The sequence below is a fragment of the Triticum dicoccoides genome, chromosome 2B (assembly GCF_002162155.2).
Source record: "Triticum dicoccoides isolate Atlit2015 ecotype Zavitan chromosome 2B, WEW_v2.0, whole genome shotgun sequence".
Lineage (NCBI taxonomy): Eukaryota > Viridiplantae > Streptophyta > Magnoliopsida > Poales > Poaceae > Triticum > Triticum dicoccoides.
The window spans coordinates 28,735,307-28,759,797 of record NC_041383.1 but is presented as its reverse complement, the minus strand read 5'-3'; the positions used below and the strand labels follow the sequence as shown (position 1 = coordinate 28,759,797).

At 47.7% G+C, this 24,491-nt stretch overlaps 1 pseudogene; it reads right to left on the bottom strand.

Annotated features, from left to right (window-relative positions):
* Nucleotides 1-22,656: 22,656 nt before the first annotated feature.
* On the bottom strand, nucleotides 22,657-24,287 carry LOC119360315 (annotated as a pseudogene).
* Between the last annotated feature and the right edge of the window lie 204 nt (nucleotides 24,288-24,491).

Here is a 24,491-nt window from a genome sequence, read left to right as displayed (position 1 = left end):
TTTATTTTCTTCTATTTATTTGTGAGTAGTTTTTCATCTAGTTTGCCAAAATTCAACATTTTCAGAGTTCATTTTGTAGTGATTTTCAATTTCACGGTCATTTTGTAAACGATTGAAAAATAGCAAATATATTTTTTTTCTTTTCTGCTTTATTTTTTCTTCTATTTATTTCTGAGTAGTTTTTTCTTTTCTGCTATATTTATTTTCTTCTATTTTTTTGAGTAGTTTTTTTATATAGTTTTTTTCTTTTCAGCTATAGTTTTTCTTTCTTTTCTGCTATTTTTTCTTTTCTGCAAAACTTGATGGTCAAAGTATGGAGTTATAACTTAAAAAAAAGAAATGTCGACATGCAATTAGTATTTGCCGTAACAGAAGAAGTCTGGAGTTGTAATAATTTATTAAAAATAAAAAAGAGGTGCAATGCTCGTTAATTTGCTTCAAGCCTTTCGGAATAGTGTAAACTGCACTACGCATAGCTCCGTGCAGTCTACCGTATTCCTGAAGGCTTGAAGCTAAGCAACGTGAGAACTGATCCTCTTCTTCATCGTCTCTGCACTCAGGGCTTATAAACTGCTCCTAGTCCCTCTCACTTCGCGAGGTGGGACTAAAAAACAGCTTACGTCTGGTTCATCCATGAACCGGTACTAAAGGTGCTCGTGGGGCCCCAGCCTTACCTGACACAACCTCATTAGTACCGGTTCATGGTACGAACCGGCAGTAAATGGTGATGGTGGGGCCATAGCCTGACCGGAGGCTGACACAGCCTCTTTAGGTACAAAAAATTACAAACTTTCTGTTAGTGCCCGTAGTTTTCAAATTTCAATAGTTTAAATTTTGAATTATTTGAAATTAGTGTGAATTTGTTTGCACATAAAATTTCTTTGCGTTTCAAATGCCAAAACACATAACTACCCTAACTATTACAGAGATTCCCCTCTGGGTGCGAAACACAGAAGAAAGTGATGATAGCTAGTGAAGCCGATCACATCCCAGATCTTTGGGTGTGAAACTTTTTCTTCGCGTGTGTCCCTTTGCGCCGTAACCATGGAAAATCTTCATCATTTAACGGGATGCTCGGGTCAATATTCACTGTGAATGGAGCAATTTCATCAAACTTTTCATAATCTTCTGACTTGTCTGTCTTGTCATCCACTCCCACGATGTTTCTCTTCCCAGAAAGAACTATGTGCCGCTTTGGCTCATCGTACGATGCATTCGCTTCCTTTTCTTTTCTTTTTCTTGGCTTGGTAGACATGTCCTTCACATAGAAAACCTGTGCCACATCATTGGCAAGGACGAATGGTTTGTCTGCATACGCAAGATTGTTGAGATCCACTGTTGTCATTCCGTACTGCGGGTCTTCCGTTACCCCGCCTCGTGTCATATTGACCCATTTGCACCGAAACAAAGGGACCTTTAAACCACGTCGATAGTCAAGTTCCTATATGTCCTGTATATAACCATAATATGTTTCCTTTCCCGTCTTGGTTTCTGCATCAAAGCGGATACCACTGTTTTGGTCGGTGCTCTTCTTATCTTGGGTGATCGTGTAAAATGTATTACCATTTATCTCGTACCCTTTGAAAGTCATTATATTCCAAGATGGTAACTGGGACAGCAAGTACAGGTCATCTTCAATAGAGGTGTCATGCATGGTACTTGTCTGCAACCAGCTGGCGAAACTCCTGGTTTGTTCACGTGTAATCCAGTCATCAGACCGCTCCGGGTGTTTGGAGCGTAGCAAATTCTTGTGTTCATCCATATACGGAGCCACCAAGGCGGAATTCTGTAGAACTGTGTAGTGTGCTTCAGTGAGAGAATGTCCGTCCATAGATATTATTTGTTCCCCTCCTAGCGTGCCTTTTCCATCCAGTCTGCCCTTATGCCGCGATTCAGGAACACCAATCGGCTTAAGGTCAGGAATAAAGTCAATACAAAACTCAATGACCTCCTCATTTTGATGGCCCTTGGAGATGCTTCCTTCTGGCCTAGCACGATTATGAACATATTTCTTTAAGACTCCCATGAACCTCTCAAAGGGGAACATATTGTGTAGAAATACAGGACCCAAAACGTTAATCTCTTCGCATAGGTGAACTAGGACGTGCGTCATGATGTTGAAGAAGGATGGTGGGAACACCAACTCGAAACTGACAAGACATTGCACCAAATCATTCTATAACCTTGGTATGATTTCTGGATCGATTACCTTCTGAGAGATTGCATTGAGAAATGCACATAGCTTCACAATGGCTAATTGAACGTTTTCCGGTAGAAGCCCCCTCAATGCAACCGGAAGCAGTTGCGTCATAATCACGTGGCAGTCATGAGACTTTAGGTTCTAGAACTTTTTCTCTGCCATGTTTATTATTCCCTTTATATTCGACGAGAAGCCAGACAGTACCTTAATACTGAGCAGGCATTCAAAGAAGATTTCCTTCTCTTCTTTGGTAAGAGCGTAGCTTGCATGACCCTGATGTATGCCGTCTTCTCCGTGCATACGTTGCTGGTCCTACCGTGCCTCAGGTGTATCTTTTGTCTTCCCATACACGCCCAAGAAGCCAAGCAGGGTCACGCAAAGATTCTTCGTCACGTGCATCACGTCGATTGCGGAGCGGGCCTCTAGGTCTTTCCAATATGGTAGGTTCCCAAATATAGATTTCTTCTTCCACATGGGTGCGCGTCCGTCAGCGTCCTTTGGAACAGGTTGTCCGCCAGGACCCTTTCCAAATATCACCTTCAAATGCTTGACCATATCATGTACATCAGCACCAGTACGGTGGCGAGGCTTCGTCCGGTGATCCGCCTCACCTTTGAAATGCTTGCCTTTCTTTCTTACGGGATGCCTGCTCGGAAGAAATCGATGATGTCCCAGGTACACATTCTTCTTACAACTATTCAAATATATACTGTTGGTATCATCCAAACAGTGCGTGCATCCGCGGTATCCCTTGTTTGTCTGTCCTGAAAGGTTACTGAGAGCAGGCCAATTATTGATGGTCACGAACAGCAACGCCTTTAGGTCAAATTCTTCCCCCATGTGCTCATCCCACGCACGTACACCTATTCCATTCCATAGTTGTAAGAGTTCTTCAACTAATGGCCTTAGGTACACATCAATGTCGTTGCCGGGTTGCTTAGGGCCTTGGATGAGCACTGGCATCATAATGAACTTCCGCTTCATGCACAACCAAGGAGGAAGGTTATACAAACATAGAGTCACAGGCCAGGTGCTATGGTTGCTTCTCTGCTCCCCAAAAGGATTAATGCCATCTGCGCTTAGACCAAACCATACGCTCCTTGCGTCATCTGCAAACTCCTTCCCGTACTCTCAACTTTCTGTCTTTCTTACGGTCTTCTCTGTGCCATCGCATCGCCTTGGCATTCTCTTTGTTTTGGAACAAACGTTTCAACCGTGGTATTATGGGAGAATACCACATCACCTTGGCAGGAATCTTCCTCCTGGGGCGCTCGCCCTCGACATCACCATGCTCATCGCGGCTGATCTTATAGCGCAATGCACCACATACCGGGCAAGCGTTCAAATCCTCGTACTCACCGCGGTAGAGGATGCAATCATTAGGGCATGCATGTATCTTCTGCACCTCTAACCCTAGAGGGCAGATAGCCTTCTTTGCTTCGTACGTACTCTCGGGCAATTCGTTGTCCTTTGGAAGCATATCCTTTATCATTACCAGCAACTTTCCAAATCCCTTGTCAGATACACCATTCTCTGCCTTCCATTGCAGCAATTCCAGTGTGGTGCCCAGCTTTTTCTTGTCACCTACGCAATTCGGGTACAACAATTTTTTGTGATCCTCTAACATGCGCTGCAACTTCTTCTTCTCCAAATCACTTGCGTAGTTTCTCTTTGCATTGGCAATGGCCCGACCTAGATCATCAACGGGCTCATCTGATGCCTCTTCTTCAGCTTCTTCCCGCATTGTCGGCTCAGCTTCTTCCCGCATTACCGGCTCAGCTTCTTCCCCCATTGTTGTATCATCGTATTCAGGGAACCCATGGCCAGGATAGTTGTCGTCGTCCTCTTCTTCTTCATTGTCTTCCATCATAACCCCTCTTTCTCCGTGCTTGGTCCAAACATTATAGTGGGGCATGAAACCGGACTCAAACAGGTGGACGTGAATGGTTCTTGACGTAGAGTAATTGCGACCATTCTTACAGCCAGCACATGGACAAGGCATAAAACCATCCGCCCGCTTGTTTGCCTCAGCCGCAAGCAGAAAAGTATGCACGCCCTCAACGAACTGGGGAGAGCATCGGTCATCGTACATCCATTGCCGGCTCATCTTCATTACACAACACCGAATAGACCAAATTAATACAAGTTCATACATAATGTTCATACAACACTTAAATGCAACAAACAAATAACTCTCTAGCTAAAGCATTTAAATGCAACAACAAATGCGATCAAGATCGCAACTAAGGTAACAATTGATCCAACAGCATAATGATACCAAGCCTCACTATCGATGGCATATTTTCTAATCTTTCTAATCTTCAAGCGCATTTTCTCCATCTTGATCTTGTGATCATCGACGACATCGGCAACATGCAACTCCAATTCCATCTTCTCCCCCTCAATTCTTTTCAATTTTTCTTTCAAGTACTCGTTTTCTCTTTCAACTAAATTTAACCTCTCGACAATAGGGTCGGTTGGAATTTCCGGTTCACATACCTCCTAGATAAAAATATCTATGTCAACTTGATGGGCATAATTTGTCATAAACACGAAATGCAACAAATAGTTTTAAAAGAGAATATACCACATCCGAATCAGAACAAGGACGAGGGCCGACGGGGACGGATATCAAAACCATGGCACTATGTATAACAAACAACGTACGGGTAAGATAATTATTATACGAGTAACTATATATCCAAATCACACAAACATCAATTTTTTATATAAAATTTCATGAACAAGAGGCTCACGACAAGGTGGTGCCGGCGATCGACGGTGGTTACACGGAGATTTAGAAGGCACTAAGTAAACCACACCTACATATGCAAACTAAGTGTTATTTTTGACCTCAAATGCATATAAATCAAATACTAGCACATATATATATTTCCTCCCAAATTACTAAACTCACAAATTAATAACTATATAAAGCATTCAAGAGCTAATCTAGCAATGAGAGATGAAAGGACAAAGTTGCTAACCTTTGTGATCATTTGAATGGATGGGGGCCTTCAAATCTTGAAAATTTTGGGCAAAATGTGTGATGAGCTCGAGAGGAAGAGGGGAAGAACAGAGAGGAGAGGGGAAAGGGGAAGAACAGAGCGAGCTCGGGTGGACGAAGGGTTTATGTAGGACGACCTTTAGTACCGGTTCGTGCCAAGAACCGGTACTAAAGGTGCTGGAGGGGGCCCAGACTGACAACATGCTGCCACCACTCTCATTAGTACCGGTTCGTGGCATGAACCGGTGCTAAAGGTTAGCCACGAACCGGTACTAATGAGAGCGGCCCGGCTAGCCGTTGGAACCGGCACTAATGTATACATTTGTGCCGGCTCAAATACAAACCGGCACTAATGTGCTTCACGTTTGACCCTTTTTCTACTAGTGATCTAGCACCAGAGGACCCGAGCGCCCGGTGAGCCGACGCTATGGCGCCGCGGCGGACGGATCTGTCCGTTGGCCGGGCGCTGTCCTCCCAGGAGCGGCGGAGTGCAATGCGGACTGCCATTGCCTCCTCTAACCCACACGAGACGACACCCCAGTCGACGGTCCGGACTAGTCGGAGTCCAATCCGCTGCCTGCCATGGTGGAGAAGGTCGCAAACAGCCGGATGTGAGCTCGGATGTCGGAGGGGAGTGGACTAAAGTGGTTAGGTTTTGGTCCGGCGAGAGGATGGCCACGAATATAAGTGGGGTCGGGTGGGCCAACATGGGCCGGGTCCGACGTGGGCGCACCAGGGCGGCCGCATAGTGGGTTGGATATGGTGGTGCCGGTCAGCCTGGGCGTTTGAGGGGCCTGTCTGGGTCCAAATTTCGTGACCGGGTAGCGACCGGGCGGCCTGCCCGGGCGTTTGAGCGGGTTTGAGGGGTCCGTTTGTAGATGCTCTAATAGACATAAATCTCTACACCCGATGAATCCCTAGGTGTGGGTAACACCCTATGGTACTGTGGACACCAGTATACCACCTGATATGTCGTTCACGAGTGTACATGATGAGTGGGTGTGTGATGCTTAACAAATGACCAAAGTCACCAACTACCGTAACCAAAGTCATGGAGTGTTTCAAATGCTCATGTATTTCTGGTGTATCGATCCTGCGCCAAATTCTCTTTTTCTAGGGTACATCAAATTAAGTTGGACAAAAGAATTACTATGCTAGCTTCAGTTGGTGATCTATTTGCTGACAAAGAAATCTAATTTAATTTCAAAAATATATAATGTTTAAAGGAGAGGCCCAAGGGTTCACGCTTCCGCGGTATCACCAGGACTCTCTCAGGTCATAGCCGTCTCTTGCAACCACGATGGGCTCCCGCTGCAAGCGACGGAATGGGCCACCAAATTGATAGTGCATTTCTTAGCCTGACCGGTTCTAGTGGCCGGCCGGTGGGCGTGGGCGCGGAGACGTCGTAAAACGCATATTGGCATCAAACTGCAGAGGCTATGCCTAAAAGACGCGTGTGAGGGGATTATGCCCATGTATGCCATGAACTGTTTCTTAGTCCCGAGGGGATTACGCCAGCAGATAGATACTCCCTCCGTCCCATAATATAAGAACATTTTTTGCACTAGTGTAATGTTGAAAACGTTCTTATATTATGGGACGGAGGGAGTACTATGGTACACAAAAAAAATTGGGGTAGCAAGGATGGCAAGGGGAAGGTGGCATGGGTCTCCCCGGATGTTCTTACTATGCCAAAATACATGGGTGTATTGGGTTTTAGAGATTCTCAATTGTTCAATCTTGCCATCCTAGCCAACAAGACCTGGAGGCTGATTCAGGAGCCGAGCTCTCTTAGTGCGCGGATTTTGAAAGTTGTTTACTTCCCCACGGGTTAGCTATTGAGTGCGGAGCGCGGGTCACATCCTGACATCCAGCACATGTGTGGAGAGCGTTATGTGACGACAAATCGGTGTCGAAGCAAGGGCTAATCCGTCGCATTGGTAATGGACGAACGACAAATATATGGGCTGATAACTAGCTGCCGAGGAACAACAAGCTGAGGGCTCTACACCCTAGATCTGATGGCCCATCATCCTTTGTTGCAAAACTAATAGAAGAAAGCCTCAGATCATGGAATCATAATTTGGTTTACCAACATTTTGCAACGTTCAGATGCTTATATTATCCTTAATATTCCTTTGAGCTCAAGGAATATGGATGATGAATGGGCGTGGCACTATGAAAGAAGGGGTATGTATGGTCAGATCCCGCTACAGATTAATCGTTGACACAGAAAGAAGAGGGAGGGTTGGCTGGAAGTTCGGACGGCACAGTCTAACACTAGTGCTACCCGGAGAGATTGCACTAGCTTATGGAAAATTAAAGGTCCAGGGAAGATAAAGAACTTCGCATGGAGACCTGCGAGAAATTTCATACCGATATAATCTGCGTCTGGTGTCACAGGAAAATGGCGGATGACAACGTGTGTTTAATCTTCTTTTTTTGGAAAACCATAGCCCTCATAGAGGGCTCACAATTTATTCATTAACAGCCTAAACAGTGTACATGCAGTAGTTTTGATATGGCTTTCAAAGCCATATATAAACGGAAATGTTAACGCCCACACGTGTGGGCGTTCACCACTCCGTCCACACGCAAGCATCGCCGTTGGTTTCGTTTTGCATGAATCTTGGAGCAAAAGGGCTGGTTTTCGGCGCCACGTTGGACGATTCTAGTGTGCGAGTGGGTTCGCCCGCACGGTAGTTGCCATCCCGCGGTCAGCGGTTGCCACTGAGAGGCGTGCGGTGGAACTGCCATGCGCCCGCACGCCACGGTCCGACCGCAGTTGACGTCAAACACGTCGCACACCCCTCCACCCTCTCCCTCACAGTTCCATTCACTCTCCCCCGCGTCGCATTTACTGGCACAACCCACTCGCATTACAGTCCACCGGAGGAGAAGGCGAGGGGAGAAGGCGATGGCGGAGGCGGGACAGTCGACGGTGTTCGCGGGCGTTGGTGGTGCTCGTCGGAGCGGAGCGGCGTCGCCGGAACGCGTGCGGGTCGAAGGTAATGCTCGCTTCATCTATCGCATACCCTCCCTGATTTTGTTCCCCTCTTTCCTCCCTGTTCGATTTCTAGATCCATTCCTAGAAATTCCGGCGATTCGGCGGTGCGCCGGCGTTCCCGCCGCTGCGGCGGTGCGCCATAGTTGTGTGCCTGCCGTTGCTTCGTGGGAGTGGGCAGTTTCATCGCCGCCGCTACGGCGGCATCGTCGGTGAGGCTATGCCTGCTCGTAGGCAACGCATTAGTCTTGCGTTTGGATTTTGAGAGTTGTCCGCCGGGTTGTTTTGGTGCGGATTGGTTCGAAATTTGGGGTTGCAGCCATTTCGCGCGAGAATTGTAAGGGTGATTTTGAGGTTGAAGCAGTTGCCATTGAAACCTAGACCTAGTCTAATTTTGGGGTTGAAACTGCAGACTGTGGCGAAATTGGCAGTATGATTGAACGTGAACAAATGTGCGGCAACTAAACTACCTGAAGAAACGTGGTAGTTGCCACAAACGTGTTCTCCCATGTGGCAACAGATTTCCGGAAATGACTGTCATAGTTGCCACCCCAAAACGAGGTGGCAACTAATTTCATTTGAACTCCTGTGGCAGTTGCCACACGCATGCTCTTCCCATGTGGCAAATTTTAATTCTGCTGAACTTGTACGATAAGTAACCAGAAAAAATATGCTTTCTGAATGTGACAACTATGGCAGTATGACCGAACGTGAATAGGTGTGTGGCAACTAAACTACATGAACAAATGTGGCAGTTGCCACAAATGTGTTCTCTTCTGCGGCAACATATTTTCTGAAACTGACTGTCATAGTTGCCACAAATGTGTTCAAGCTCACACACAAGGGGGGCAACTAAATTTTACTGAATGAATGAGATAGTTGCCACATACACGCTCTTGAACGAGGCAAACTGATTTTTTACTGAATTTACATAATAGTAACCTCAAACATTCTTTTTCATTTATGAGACTTGTTTTTTTTTCTGAATTATTTGCGACAGTTTCCAAACTTTGGTAGTTGCCACAATCGTAGCACTGGACGGAACTAATGTGCACATCGAGTTGGCGTGTTTGCCACTTTGAATTTTGTATAATCATGTTGCAATACAGTATGTGAACACAATGTCTGTTGCCACAATACAGATATGACAGTGTGGCAAACTGGCTGCATAGTATGGCAACCACATTTGCATTCAAATAGTTAATATTTTTCTGTTAGGTGGCAACTGCTTACCCATTGCATTTTACATTTTCGCCATTAACAATTTGGTCTGTTCCTACATCAGCAGAATGGCTCGTGGCGATCATCAAAGTGATGATGACGATTTCATGGATCCACCTCAACGTAACCAGGCAACTGGACGGAGAAAAGAGGGCGATGAGGTAACTATCCACACACCCGCCCCCCTCCTCCTGATTTATGTTATTTGTTGGCAGCTAGATCTTTTTTATAGTCGTCCATCATGAACTAAATTTTCATAACATTGCAAAAACATGGCAACAGCTCAACACTTTTGTGTTTGTTTTTTGCAGAAGAAGAAACGTATTCGCAACAGAGCCTCCCAGGAACGTCTGACCGTGTTGATTGACAAATTCACTGACGATCAAAAGGGAGCTGCTGCTGAGATGGGTATGCAGGTTCTGATGGATGTCCGGTGTACGAACCTTGTCAACCCGGTATGCGACTGGCTTGGTGAGATATACGATCCCGCCTCCAGGGAATTCGTGATCCCGGGACGGGGAAGACTTCCATTGAATGAGGAATCCGTGTTCTGCACTTTGGGTGTGCCTCGGGGACATATCAAAGTCCCGTACGAGGTTAATAATGAGATCGAGTAAGAGCTGTTCGCCCGTTTGTTTCCTGGGTTGGAGGCAATGCCGAACACGTCTGTACTGGCAGATTCTCTGCAGGACATGACGACGCACGGAGAAGTTTTCAAGATGAAGCTACTCATGCACCTCATCTCAGCTGTTTTCGCGCCGACCACTTCTCTTCGCCCAAGCAACAAATGTTTCCCCATCCTGGTGAATGATCCATGCTTGCTACTGCCAGTGTTTTCGTTGCGTTTCTTCCTTTTTGATTTCTGACGCGGCAAACTTTTTTGCCCTGAAATTTTGTGTGGTGCAGGCGAATCTGAAAAACGTGAAGAGTATGAACTGGTGTAAGTTTATTGCCGACTTTCTCCACGATGCTTTCAAAAACAAGATGTACCAGAAGGGTTGTCGTCTGCACTTAATGGTATTTATTTTCACCAGATCTCTGTGTGAACTCTTTGTTTATAACGTACTTTTATTTCATGCATGACAATCTGGTCATAACAAGATGGCAACTGCCATAGTGACAATGTGGCAACTGCCATAATGACAACGTGGCAACTGTCATACTGACAATGTGGCAACTACCTTCATATTAGCATGGCAACTGCTATCACAGTAGGATGACAACTGCCATCACACTTTGATGGCAACTAACACATACATATTATCGTTGGATCATACATTATCCTGCTCTTTTTTTTCTGAACTACAAATTAACCACGATGGCAACTGATATTTTCTTTTCTTTGCAAAATTGTTTTAAATCAGCTCATGTATGTCGACTCTCTTGATCTGTCCACCGTGGATTTCATCGGGATAGGAGGCCCGCCGCCTACTCACAAGTTTGCTGTTTCTGCGTGGACCATCAGCGCTGTCAAGGCTGTGCTTGCCGCAGACAGGGCGACTGATGGCACATATGGAAAACTACAGGTTAGTTTTTGTTTATGTCTTTTTCACACGGCATGCTTACAAATTTGACATGACGCAACCGTCCGTGGTTTATAAGGCATGCTTACATTTTCTTTTTTTGTTTTTTCATAGCTGATGGCCAAGCATGCTATAGACTACAACGTGTTTGGGGGGCCTCAAAAATTTGAAAAGTGGATGGACGTGCACTCAGCTCCGTCTTGCCCTTCTGAGGTAATCAAAATGTCCACATCTACGGTTTGCCGTGGATTACATGTTGATGTCGCGGAAGCGAATGCAGTACGGGTGTTGTTTTGTTGATGCTTCTTGTTTTCGTGCACAGGCGAGGGCACCAGTGGAGCATCTAATTGGGCAGTTTGCATCCGGAATGACCGGCCTGCTCGGGAAGTTGGTTGAGGGGTGGACGTCCCTCAGTGCCTCTGACAGCGACGCGGTTGCGAGGCAGTTCACATCATTTGTCCCAGAACGTACACATCGGCCAACCGGTTGCCGTGGCCGGTATGACTACAACAACTCCCAAGAGCCCGGTGACACACAGGATGATGTGGATGGAGACGCTGGCCTCAGCAAGGACGACGACGATGACACCGATGACGATGAACACGCTGAAGTTCGCACGTGCGGCAACAAGGGCAAGGATGCAACAGGTGCCCACCCACCGGAGAAAGTGAAAGAACATACGGCCGCGAGAGGCGAGGGGGTTTTGCCATCAAGGAGGGGGAGGGCTCCAGAGGATGTTGGGCAGGGTTCTGCTGGCAAGAGGTCTAGGATCGACCCCGTAGCTGCCAGGAAGAGGTTCGACTCTCAATTTTAGTTTTCTGCTGTGTATCTTTTCTTTGGAACAATCTCATCCATTTCTTTTGCACTTGTTTTTTGTCAAGCACGGCAATTAGTTTGTTGTCTGACAATTGCCACCTTCTTTTTTCCTTCCATCTGTTGCGTGCAGTGAGCCGACCGCTGGTGGACGAGCAGCTACGAAGAAACAGGCGCCAACGCCAACCCGTGTTTCTGCTCGCTTCAACAAAGGTGCCCCCATTGCCGGTGACATCCCTTCCACCAGGTCTTCAGCTCGTACGACGACGACCAACACCGGGGATCCTGTCGTGTTGCCTGACCTGAGGAAGGCAGTCAAGAAGTAGGTTTCTCCATGTGCTTTTCATTTGAGATAGTGGTTTTTTTCTTGATTTTTCAATGCAACTGGTCTGCTTTGTCACATGTTCTTCTGTTATCATCCACCACGAGGCAACTGCTGTTTTTCCAAATGATTTCTTCCTTCATTTTTTAAATGTATGGCAACTCCTATTATCTTTACATGGCAACTGGCATCTAGGCCAAATGGCAACTATTTCTGTACCTAATGGCAACTGTCATCTTTTTTTTTTACCATTTTCTTCTGAGAGTTCATCCCCCACCTAATTTTGAAATTGCATTCCTCACAGATCAGACATTTTCTATCATTCCTTTCAATTTGCCTAACTTTGATAACTGCTGCTGTATGGCAACTGCTAACTATGGCACATGGCAACTCATGACCCCCTTACATGGCAACTACCAGCTTTTTCCACTTGTTTTTAGTTTTTTAATGCTTCTATCATTGCAAACATATTTTTTTGTCCATTTTTTTCATACCATTTTTCACGTGCTTTTTTTCCTTTGCAGGGTGAAGAAGACTACTACGCGCGGGGCCAAGCATATCAGTAGAGACCCACTCGAACGCCTGCATTCAAAGTTGTCAACAGGTGGCAACTCAGATGTACATGAGGCGCCAGGCGACAATACTACTGCTGCACCGTCAACTGCTCCCACTAACTCTGATGCAAGTGGCCGACCATCTCCGCAGGCTGCAGATGTGCAGGCTAGAACAACATGCATCCGTACATCGGGGAGTGACGAGTCGGTATCCGCCAGGACAGCTGAAATATTGCCAACTCTTCTGGCAATGAAGGATGCTGCTGTGAGCCATGCCACCCCATCAGCAAGCGTCGAAGTGGATGCTCCCGAGACCAACCTAGGCATGGAAGATTCCCGCTCATCTGACACTGATTCCAAGCATGACAGAAGCGGCTGAGGCGGCACTTCACAAGGATATGCCATCTGCAGATGAGAATCCTGGCACAACAGCTCCAGCTCCTGTCGGTGGAGATACTGCTAAGGCGACCGTTCTGCGTGCTGGTCTTCCACCTAGGCGTCGTAGCCCCCGCAAGCAATCAACAGACACACCCAACGCTCCGGCTGTAGCTAGGAGCAGGAGAGACGAATCTGGTTATGTTCCTGCGTCCACACTGTTCCCGCCACCTACAAAAATCAATGTGATGGAGAAACCGCAAGACCGGAGCACAACTGATGCAGGTGTCAAGCCGGGCACGAGTGACGCAGAGGAACGCCCGGAGCAGACTGCGCCTTCACCCGCAGCGGAAATCCCCAGCATAAATCTGTGCACTTCCAGGCTCCCAGTCAATGTCGGTGTCCCCTATAGTCCAAACAAGAAGATTGTCATGAAAGCTGTGGCTGAGACCGCTGACAACACGCCCCGCCCTGCAAATAAGGCCGATCATTTTGTAGCGGCCGATTCAGATATGCTTGTCGATCTTTCACCCTTGGATTCTGCCCCGAAAGTCGTTCGTGGTCCGGCCAGTAGGAATGAGAGGCACCCAATGGCCTTTACCCCACCGAGCTTCAGCCTCGGCGTCAGTCAAGATCAACTGGTGGTGCACGATCCTATACCAGTTGCCTTTGCTTTCCCAGGAGGCATGCCCGCAATGATGGCGCAGCCAATGGTCGAGGGCAGGAAGGCTGTCAAGTTCGCAGAGCCAATTGTGCAAGGTACAATCATCACGCACTTATGATTTTCTTGTATACATGTTTGTAGTTTGACTTTTGTCCCAATCACATTCTTTGGGGGTCCTCACTTCTGATGGCAACTGCCATGTGACGACATGGCAACTGGATTTGATGCACCATGTCACCTACGTTTTTTTCTTGCTGCCATGCTGCGTTTGACATTTGGGCAAGCACGTGGCAACTGAAGTTATTTCAACATGGCAACTGTAGTTACTGTCACATGGCAAATACAGTTCAGTACACATGGCAACTGGATTTGCCACATCATGCCACCTGCATTTTTTCTACCATGCTGCATTTTTTCATACGGCATTCACATGGCAAGTGGAGCCGACACAACATGGCAACTGCAGTTGCTGTGACATGGTACCTACAGTACAACTAGGTGGCAACTACAGTGCAACTACATGGCAATTGTATTTGCTATGTCATAGCGACTGTAGTTGGACCACCCATGGCAACTGCCCCACTTTTTCTACCTACATATCACATCATGGACCTTTACCTCCTCACAATCCATCTGTTTTTGGATTTTATATGTATCATAACCCACTTTTTTTTATATTCATTGCAGCCACCCCTGAGGAGATTTCACCGTCACTTGATGAAGTTTACCGCATGATCGAGGAGACAACATTGCAGAGGAGTTCCTCACGAGGGCAAGGGCAATCAAGTTCCAATGTGCCTGCAGATACGGTATCTGAGGATACCATTAGGAGTGTCACCCCTGGTCCTGTGAGGCAGCAGAGGGTAGTTCACCCACCCCCCGCGGAAGACTATGAGCCCGAATTCAGGGCCACTAAGGAACAGACCCAGCTGTACGATATCGTCAAGCGTTTTGGAAATGCGAGGACCAACAGCAAGCACATGAAGGAGCTGAAAGCATAAATTACCATACCCCATAATCTCTCATCTTGCTTGCTCTTTTTTACCATTTATCTACTTCGTACCTTTTATAAATGGTCCTCTTATGTTTTAGTTCTTTCATATTTTTTTTACTTAGTAGGCATGATTCTTCCATGCTACATCGTTTTCATACAGCTCATGTTTGGACAGAACGAAAGTCATTCAGTGCGGAGCGACGTACGTCGACCTGGCTGATCTTGCCGAGTCCGTGAGGCCAAACGGAAAAATGTCGATGAATGTAGTTGCATGCGGGATCGACTACATCAACAATCACACCGATGTATGCACCGACAAGATAATCATGCATTACAGTGTGACCTGCAAAATATGGGATGGTGACTTCCACCACAAAATCCTGAGGAACAATTTTGCACAACACGGTGACTTCAAGCTCACACTGAAGAAATATGTGAGTACTCCTTTTCTGTCTGCACCGTTTTTTCACATGGCGTGGTTTTTTGCCAGAACTTGTACTTGTGTTTGTGTGGCAGAAGTTTTCATGTGGCAACAGTTGCCGTGCACACTGACTTCTTGATTTTTTGTATCCCCGTGCAAACTATGTGGCAACTTGATAGTAAAATACATGGCTCATTTTGTTCATACAATGGACGACAACTTTCTTTCAACTAATCCCACCCATAATCAAACATTTCTACGTGATTCTAATTTTTTTGTCCCTCTGTTGTTCTTTCATGTGAACTTTGTATCTCATTTCTTCACTTTTTTAAATGCAGGTCATGTTCCCCATGTTCCAGGAGCTTGCACCACACGACCGACACGACAAGTGTGGTCACCATTATGCGGTCTGTCTTGAACTGAAGAACCAACATATCGAGGTGCTTGATTCAATCCGTTCGGAAGCTGATGCAGACCTTACTACGCATGCCGAACTCTTCATCAAGAACCTCAAAGAGACTTGGAACCGTCACTATGAACATTCAAAGGTCCAGATCAGGCATTTCCCGACTGAGTATGTGGCGACTGTGAAGCAAGGGAACACGCAATTTCTTTTAACCCGCTCCTTCATGTGCCATTTTTACATCAATCCACCCCCTCTTTTTGTTGACACATCTGAACTGAACTCCATCTTTGCTGCAGCTGTCCATTTTGCGCGTTCACCTGAACTCTTTTTCCTCGTGCAGGACGGACTGTGGCTTTCACGCGCTGGAATACTTTGCAAAGTGGGAAGGCAGAATTGTCCCCGCTATCACAGATGCAACGGTCGTTGAGCTCTGAAAAATCTGCACATGGAACTGGCTGACGAATGAAGATTTCAACAAGCGGTCCGGAGCACGCGAGTTCGTGGAGGAAGCTGTCAAGCAAGTCATCAAGAAGTACAAGTGATCACGTGGCGTTACACACCAGACGCACACCTTACATTCTGTTGTTGAGGAATGTAAGGTACTATCTCTCTGTTCTTTGTCGAAAACTATGTTTTGTGTGCTACGTTATGAACTGCAACCTCGTGTAGCCTACTATGTAATGGTGGCATGTTAGCGACATTTTTAGTGTTTTCTGTAATACATGTGTGGACGTGAACCTATTTTAGGCGTTACATCAGATCTGTTTTTATGTTTATCATTACGACAGTGGTTTTGTTGTTTCTAGCATTGTTTTTTGCTGTTTCGAATGCGTCTGCGATGTTTTCAAAAAAAAGATGGCAAATGTAGTTCAACAGACATGGTTAGTGAAAGTCATCGTCATTTTTTCATTTTTGGCTGTTTTGCTTGTTCTTTTTCATCGCTAATTGCACCGGCTAGCATTGGGTAGGTTTATCATGTAGCCATAACCTTTGCTGCGGTTTATGCACGTTTACGCTTTTTTTCCAACTTGTTTTCCCATACATTGCACACAACACACTACGTGCTTCTAAACCGCATCGTATTTTTCATGGGGATATATGCCATGCAGAGTCATTACAAAAAGCATCCGGAAATTTTCAGTACAGCTAACATGGCAGATACATCATAAATAACATGGCAGATCCAGTACAACTTACATGGCAAATCCAGTACAACTAACATGGCAGATCCAGTACAACTAAGATGGCATATTTAGTATAAAGTAGCATGGCATATTTAGTATAAAATAGCATGGCTTATCTAGTATAAAATAGCATGGCATATTTGGTATAAAATAGCATGGCAGATTAACTACACATAACATGGCAGATTAAGTACCCATAACATGGCAAATGCATTTATCCATTCAATGAATTTTCCTTCTACTTCTGTCCCCCCTCAAGAGTCATTCTCCCAATTAAAAAAATCCCATCGTATAGGGGTACAAAACAAAATGTCCACATGGACCATGTCACAGCGCCCCAATTTTTGCTCATGGATTGCCCGCCCCTTTGTTCGTTTTCTTGTGTTTTGCTTGAATCTCCAGTCCCGACTTGTACCTTATCTCTCTCGGACGACCCTTTGTGATGGAACGGGGTGGGTTCCTGACCTGGGTTTGTGTGCTTGCTGTTCCAGATCCTATCTTCGAGTTTTCAGACGATGGCCCCGTGGATGAAGGCACACTTGATGTGCGGGGGAACCGGTGTAAGGCTTCCTCGGCTTTCCTTTTTTTGATCTCATCAAGCTCTCTTTTCAGTGCCTTCCTGTGTTTTTCTGTGACTCTCGCTGTGTCATCACTCTTGCACGCTTCATCAATTAGCTCAGCATAGTTCTTTGTCAGCACAACGTGCCTCACGGCTTCCATGGTTGACTCAGGTCTCTCGTCATGCACAGCCAGAACTGCGTGTGTTGTCTGCGGCGCCAACGCGTCGTCAGCGTCCCAAGTCCATCGCCTCCTTATGAAATGGCGGGGCATGCGTGTCACAGCGTTCATGTCCATGACTTTTAGTATGTGACAGCACACAATGCCGCCCCGTTCGAATTTGCAGCATTGGCAGTAGTACTCGCCTTCGCCTATCGAGGCTCTGACGAAGTAGTTCCTTCCTTTGTCGCGTCTTCAGGTTCTGAATCTGACATGCCCAAAATAGAACACACCTTGAACGTATGTTCGTCCACCCGGAAAGCCGTGAACATGCTGGCACGCTTTATTTCTTCCTGGAATCTGCAAGTTTTGTGTGTTTTCTGTTAAACTTTCGTGCGATCTTTTTCTTGTACACCCTTATGTTGTCATGGAAATAGAAATACATTTTGTTTGAACATGGCAAACATAGTTCATTGAACATGGCAAATATATTCCATTGAACATGGCAAATGCAGTACACTACACATGGCAAATGCATTACAACATACATGGCAATTGCAGTACAACAGACATGGCAATTGCAGTACATTTTCAACTGGATATCGTCATTTCCACACCAACATTCCCCAATGGAAGCACATTGCATAAAACATGGCAACTGCATTTTTATTAAACATGGCATCTACAGCTGAGTAAACATGTCAATTGCATTTCAAAAAAAAGGGCAGATGCATTTCATTAAACATAGCAACTGCATTTCAGCATATGTGTCGCCAATATAACATTTTATTTAGCATTTTTGACATTGGCATTTGCATGCCAACATGCTCCAATGGAAGCACAGCGCATAAAACATGGCAACTGCACTTCATTCAACAAGGGAAATGCACTCGAGCAAGTATGCCAAAACAAAATTTTCATTTTAACATGGCAACTGCATCTGAGTAAGCATGGCAAACAGTATTTCATTAAACATGGCAGCTGCATGTCATGGCAACTGCATTGCACTCTATAAGGCCCCTACTGACTTGGTGCTTTTTATGCAAATAAGACTGTAATGCAACTGACTTACTTGTTAAAGATCTTGTTGGTATATATCTTGCTCATTTTCCTCTCCATCGGTAAATACGTTAGCAATTTTGGCTGCTTTAGGGTTGTGGTCGCTTCTTGCTGTAGCTCAGATCCCAGAATTTTTTGTTGCAAAGCTGTGTACTGCTTGGCAAACTGTAGCAATGAGTTGCCAGGGCTGACGTACCGCTTTAAAACAGCATTGAAACCCTCGCTGCGCTGCGTAGTCTGCAGAAAGGGGAAGAAGCACTACATGAAGTAGGCCGGCACCCAGTACATTCGCTTCTCCCACAGGCTAACAAGAGTCTCGTTGTCCTGGACTTGATGTGTTTCAGTCATGGCCATCCAGCTCCTTTCAAACTCCTCCACCGTCAAGCTGTGGTCCACGCACAGCTCGAATGCCTTGTGCAGCTCTGGACGGTCGGCAAAGAACGGTCCTAGCATCTCCTCAGCCTTCTTTATAATGTGCCACCTGCAGTGCCTGTGCACTGCCAACGGAAAGACCTCCTCTATGCCTGCACGCATGCTGAAATCTTGGTCCGTTATTATGTTCATCGGAGCAAGTCCATCCATGCACTCCAAGAAGGTCTTGAACAGCCAAACGTACCCATCTGTGTCTTCATTCCGGACGAGGCCGCATCCGAACTGCAACGACTGATTGTGGTTATTTATTCCTATGAACGGAGCGCATGGCATCTTGTACATATTGGTGAGGTACGTCGCGTCGAATGAAATGCAATCTCGGAAATGTTTGTAGGCTCTCCTTGCAGCACCATCCACCGAATACATGTTCCTGACACGGTCCTCATCGTCCAACCTTATCCTGTAGAAGAAATCTGGATCTTCCTTTGCTTTCGCATCGAAGTAGGCTATTGTGGCCTCTATGTCTGCCAACTTGCTCTCTCTATGGTACTTGGCCTGTAGGTTTGTGACGTCAGCTGGTATGTACGGCATGCTACTCAGAGTCCCCTTTTTGCTGTGGATGAGAGATAGTATCTATACCATTCTTGATGGACCGACGTTACAATCATGTAGCAGCTTTACGAATTTCCTTTCGACGGGGGTGAACCCTGTGTGGGCGGTCAGAAATTTCACCAGGTCGAACTTATTTATGAGTTTGTGGTTGTGCTCGTCAAAATACTCATTGACCACCCATGTTGCTCCATCTACGTTTAGCTTACACCGGACAGGCCACCCCGTCTTGAGAATGATGCCTCTCTTTCATTCCGGAACGACAGGCGCAACACCTTTCCCCTTCTTGTTCCTCCGTGCCTTGTGGCACCTCATCTCACCTCTGCTGTACTCATTAGTTTTCTTAATTTTCCTATGGTACTCGGTGTTAACCGCAAATCCATGGAACTTTGCGTATGCCTGGTAGTATTCCTTTGCTTCTGCGAACGATCCAAATCTCTGCCCAATGTATGGTGGCTGAGGTAGCACGATCTCGGATTGCCCACCATCTTCATCCTCTTGTGCGTCGTCGTCAGTTTCATCATTCGCTTCAGTATCGGCGGCAGTTCCATCTACACGAGTGTTGCTAGTGCTTGTGTTCAAAGGGGTGCTCGTCGGCATTGCTGGAATGATTGCCATTCCCGACTCTGACTCGAAATTGTTTGTGGCATGACAGTCTACTGGCTGGTGGAACGCGTCTTCTGTGCGCTCAGAGCTTCCCGCAGTAGATGTCCCCGCACCGCTGTTCACTGTAGTTGTAGGTTCTGTAATAGAAAAAACAAGCACGAGAGTAAGATTTTTTGGTTGAATAAGATGTGTATCACGGCACGACATATTTTCAAACAGCAAGCCGTGAGACTGCGTGTGGACATGTGTGGCAGCTGTAGCTGTCCAGTCATGGCAGGTACTGTTCAACAAACATGGCAACTATTGTTTTGCCTACAAAAAACTACAAACAACAAATGTAGTGATGTTTTTTGTGGTTCATTTTTTCCTTACCTTGTTGTGCTGCATTTGGCCATCTTGTGTGGTCTGTGACACCAAAATGCCGTGCTCCACCTGCAATTTGTGAAGCTTGCCACGGGACAATTGCCGTGTCACCACCAGCGTAATACGCTGTAAGCATAGTAGTGGTTGGTCAATTCATGGCAATTTGCAGTTTGTGCTAGCACGGCAACTGCAGTCGCCCCTGATGTGGCAACTGCAGTTTTACTGGCATGGCAACTATAGTTGCATCGGCATGGCAACCGCAGTTGTTCCTCCATGGCAACTGCAGTTGCGATGACATGGCAACTGTAGTTGCTCTGGCATGGCAACTGCAGTTGTTTCTCCATGGCAACTGCAAGTGTCCACTGATGGCAACAACAGTTGTCCAGGGATGGCAAATGTAGTTTTAAATTCATGGCAATTGTAGAAGTCCAGTCATGGCAATTTGGAGCTGCCAACTATGCCCCTTCTGCTAATTGAACATCCGCAACTTCACTTTTTTTATGGACTGACCTGTGTATGACGTCGATGGCAGGTACATGGGTGCTGGCTGATGCCACGTGCTGCATGAAGGCCCTGCATTTTCACCCGTGATAACTCGTGAGTCCTATTGCCAGTTTTTTTGCATGTCCATTTTTCACGTCCACATCAGTATGTGTTTTTTTTTGGTTTTGCATTACCTTGATTAGCCATACTAGCTAGTTGAGGTTGGTTGCCCGTAAATATGTCAGTGTTAGCGCCTTGTGACTGAACTTGCCATGGGGCCCCCCTAAGAGTGTTTTGGTCATAAGAACCTGCAAAAAAATGGGAGTGTAGGACATAAGTAGAATGTCATCTTCATCGTTGCGAAGTTGGCAACTGCTCTCTTCTTTTTGTTACCACGCATCATACCTACGCCTGCATACTGTTCTAGTAGTGGCAGCAACGGCCCTGCAGAGACGAGTTGACTATACTCTGCTGCATCCCAAGGCGGTGTTTCTGGCCTTTTAGAACCCCAAGCATCAGCGCCACCTTCGCGATTCATCCTTTCCGCGTCTCGATTCTTTTCCGACATGTTCTCAATCACTGTATGATCAAAAAGGCATCAATAATCCACAAGAATTGTATTCTTCTGCTGCTTGCACATGGAAGATAGGGATGGCAAGCAACAGGTCAAAATAGGTGGCAATTGTCATCATACACAAGCGGCAACTGTCGTTACACACAAGTGGCAATTATTTTTTCCCACCCTCTTCATTCAAAAAATCGTCCTTCCTGCCCTTTTTTAGGGATTCCTACTCATCCATTTCATACCCAACTACTTAAGTGCCTAAACTAGGCACCTAAGTTAACCTCAAACGTAGTACATGGCAGATCTGGTGTATTCTTCCTGGCAATTGCGAATATACACCGAACCATGCAGTGTTCTACCCCTATAGTATGGACCCAGTACAAGATCTGGAGATTTTCAGCCTTAAGGATGAGAGGGAAGGACGAGATCGAGATTTTTCACCTGGTTTTAGTTGATCGTGTCTGGAGGACTGGATTGGAGTGGGCGGCTGGGGATGGGAAGGGTTAGGGTGTGGTTTGGGGTCGGAGCGCCCTACGGATCTGCCCTGGTTGCCATGGCAACCAGGGATGGCCGGCGACGGATGTCGGGGTTCGAGAGGTGGGGGACGATGGCAGCGTACGAGAGAGGGGATGGATCGGAGGCGTGGATCGGCTGGGTCGTGCGGGCAGCCGGTCTTCTGGCCCGGACGGGGCAGTGCGGGCGGGGTTGCCACACACCGGACGTGCGGGCCATGCTTTTGTGCGCTCGGACGTGGTCGTGCGGGCCGATCCCCGTCTATGCCGCACGAGGCGTGCGGGCGGGTTCCTATCGAGCCACACGTGTGGCAGTTATTCGGACCCTATTGAATTTACATCTAGAAGCCTTGCTACATACTATAGAAAAGAGCAAGTAAGGAAAGATCTGATAGAGAAAGCTTTCTTTTCTAGATTGTGAGCAATAGGATTTTGAGGTCTAGGAATATGACTAACACTGAAGGAGTTGAGATCAGCAGTAGTATTGAGAAAATCTGCATGCACCGGTCTGATCTTCCAATGTCTATATTTTACCAGTAGATTCCTTGCTCCCACTGCTTCCACCAAGATACTGCAATCAGAGTAAAAGAAACTGTACTCCAACCCAATGCTTTGACAGCCGATGCAGCAAGTGATAATGCCATTACGCAAACATATTCAGAACGAGCTTCCGTAACTTCTATCAAGCGTCTGGTGCCGGCGTGCTCCTGTCCTCCCCGGCTGCCGCAGATGAGGCATCTTCAGGCGCGTCATCCTCCTCGTTCTCACCGGAGAGCTCCTCCAGCGACTTCCCGTTGGGCTCCGGCACGAGGAACGTGAACAGGAACCCGACCACGTTGCACCCGGCGAGCACGAACAACGAGTTGCGGACGCCGATGCCCGGCGGGTACCCGGCATCCGTCTTCGTGGAATCAGGGCTCTGGGCGGCATACAAGAACCCAAAGGACCCCACGATGGCGCCCGCCTTCCCGGCCGCCGCGGAGATGCCGTGGCACGTCGACTGCAGCCGTGCCGGGAAGATCTCGGCCGGCACGATGAAGGTGGTGGAGTTGGGCCCGCAGTTGGCGAAGAAGAAGGTGAGCGAGAACATGACGACGAAGCCCACGTGGTTCCCGGGGGTCGTCCAGTGGTGGTACGGCACGGCGAGCCCCAGCATGAACGCCGTCATGAAGAAGAAGCCACCGAGCTGGATGGCGAAGCGGCGGACGACGTCGATGAGGAACACCGTGAACCAGCACCCCGGGATGGTGCCACACAGCGCGACCAGCGTCTGCGCGCGCGAGATCTTGAACATCTCCTGCAGCGCGTTCATGGTGTCCGCCCCTTGGCAGCCACTCCACCGCCGTGTAGATGTCCTTCTGGAACAGGTTCTGCGAGTAGAAGGCGATGTCGAGGACGAACCAGCACACCGTCGTGCCCAGCAGGTGCCGGCCGTGGCGCCGAGCGAACTCCTTGGAGAAGAGCCCCAACTGCTCGCGCTCTCCGCGTTCCTGCTGCTCCGGCTCTTCGGAGACGAGGTCCACGTAGAGCACCCGCGCCATGTCGGACGTGGCCAGCCTTGCGTTCTTGGCCACGAGCTCGGTGTAGCGCGCCGTCTCGGGCATCTTCATGCGCCAGTAGTAGGTGAGCAGCGCCGGGACGGCGCCAAACATTAGGACGATGCGCCACACGTAGTCGGCCTGCGGCACGGTGGAGCTGGAGCCGGCCCGGTCGTCCGTGTACGCGGGCGCGTCGAACCGCTCCTTGAACGCAGCAGAGACGATGATCGCAACGACGCCGCCGGTGAGGTTGCCGAACCCCTGCATGGCGAATACGGCGGCGATGAAGGCGCCGCGGGTGCGCTTGTTGGCGTACTCGGACATGATGGTGGCGGAGAGTGGGTAGTCACCGCCGATGCCGAACCCGAGCCAGAAGCGGAAGAAGCAGAGCGTGGCCATGACGGAGTTCGGAGTGGAGCCGAAGGAGAGGCCGGAGGCGACGCAGCAGAGCACCATGATCATGAGCGTCATGCCGTAGACCTTCTTCCGGCCCATCTTGTCGCCGAGCCAGCCGAAGAAGAGCTGGCCGGCGAGGGTGCCACAGAAGGCGACGCCGTTGACTGCGGCGGAGACGTTGGGCGGGAGCGAGCCCGGCGCGTTTGAGCTCGGGTCGAAGTAGTAGATGCGGCCCAGGAGCTTGGTGACGAGGGAGATGGAGAAGAGGTCATAGGCGTCGGTGAAGAAGCCCATGCCGGCGATCACGATCGCCTGTGAAGTGGTACCACTGCGTCTTGGCGGCGTCCAGCGCGCCGAGCACCTTAAGCTCTCGAGCCATGGCGTGTGGCTTGTGCTTGTCAAAGGCCCGAGGCACGTAGGAGTACGTACGTGTAGGCTCCTGACTACCTGAGATGTCAATGTCAGATCACTTGATTTTCGGAGGTTATCGCTTAAGCATCTGGACAGCGAGTCAGCGACACACTCGTTGATCGAACTTCTCGAATGACCTCTGCGTGGAAGCAAACATGTACGATAGAGCGAT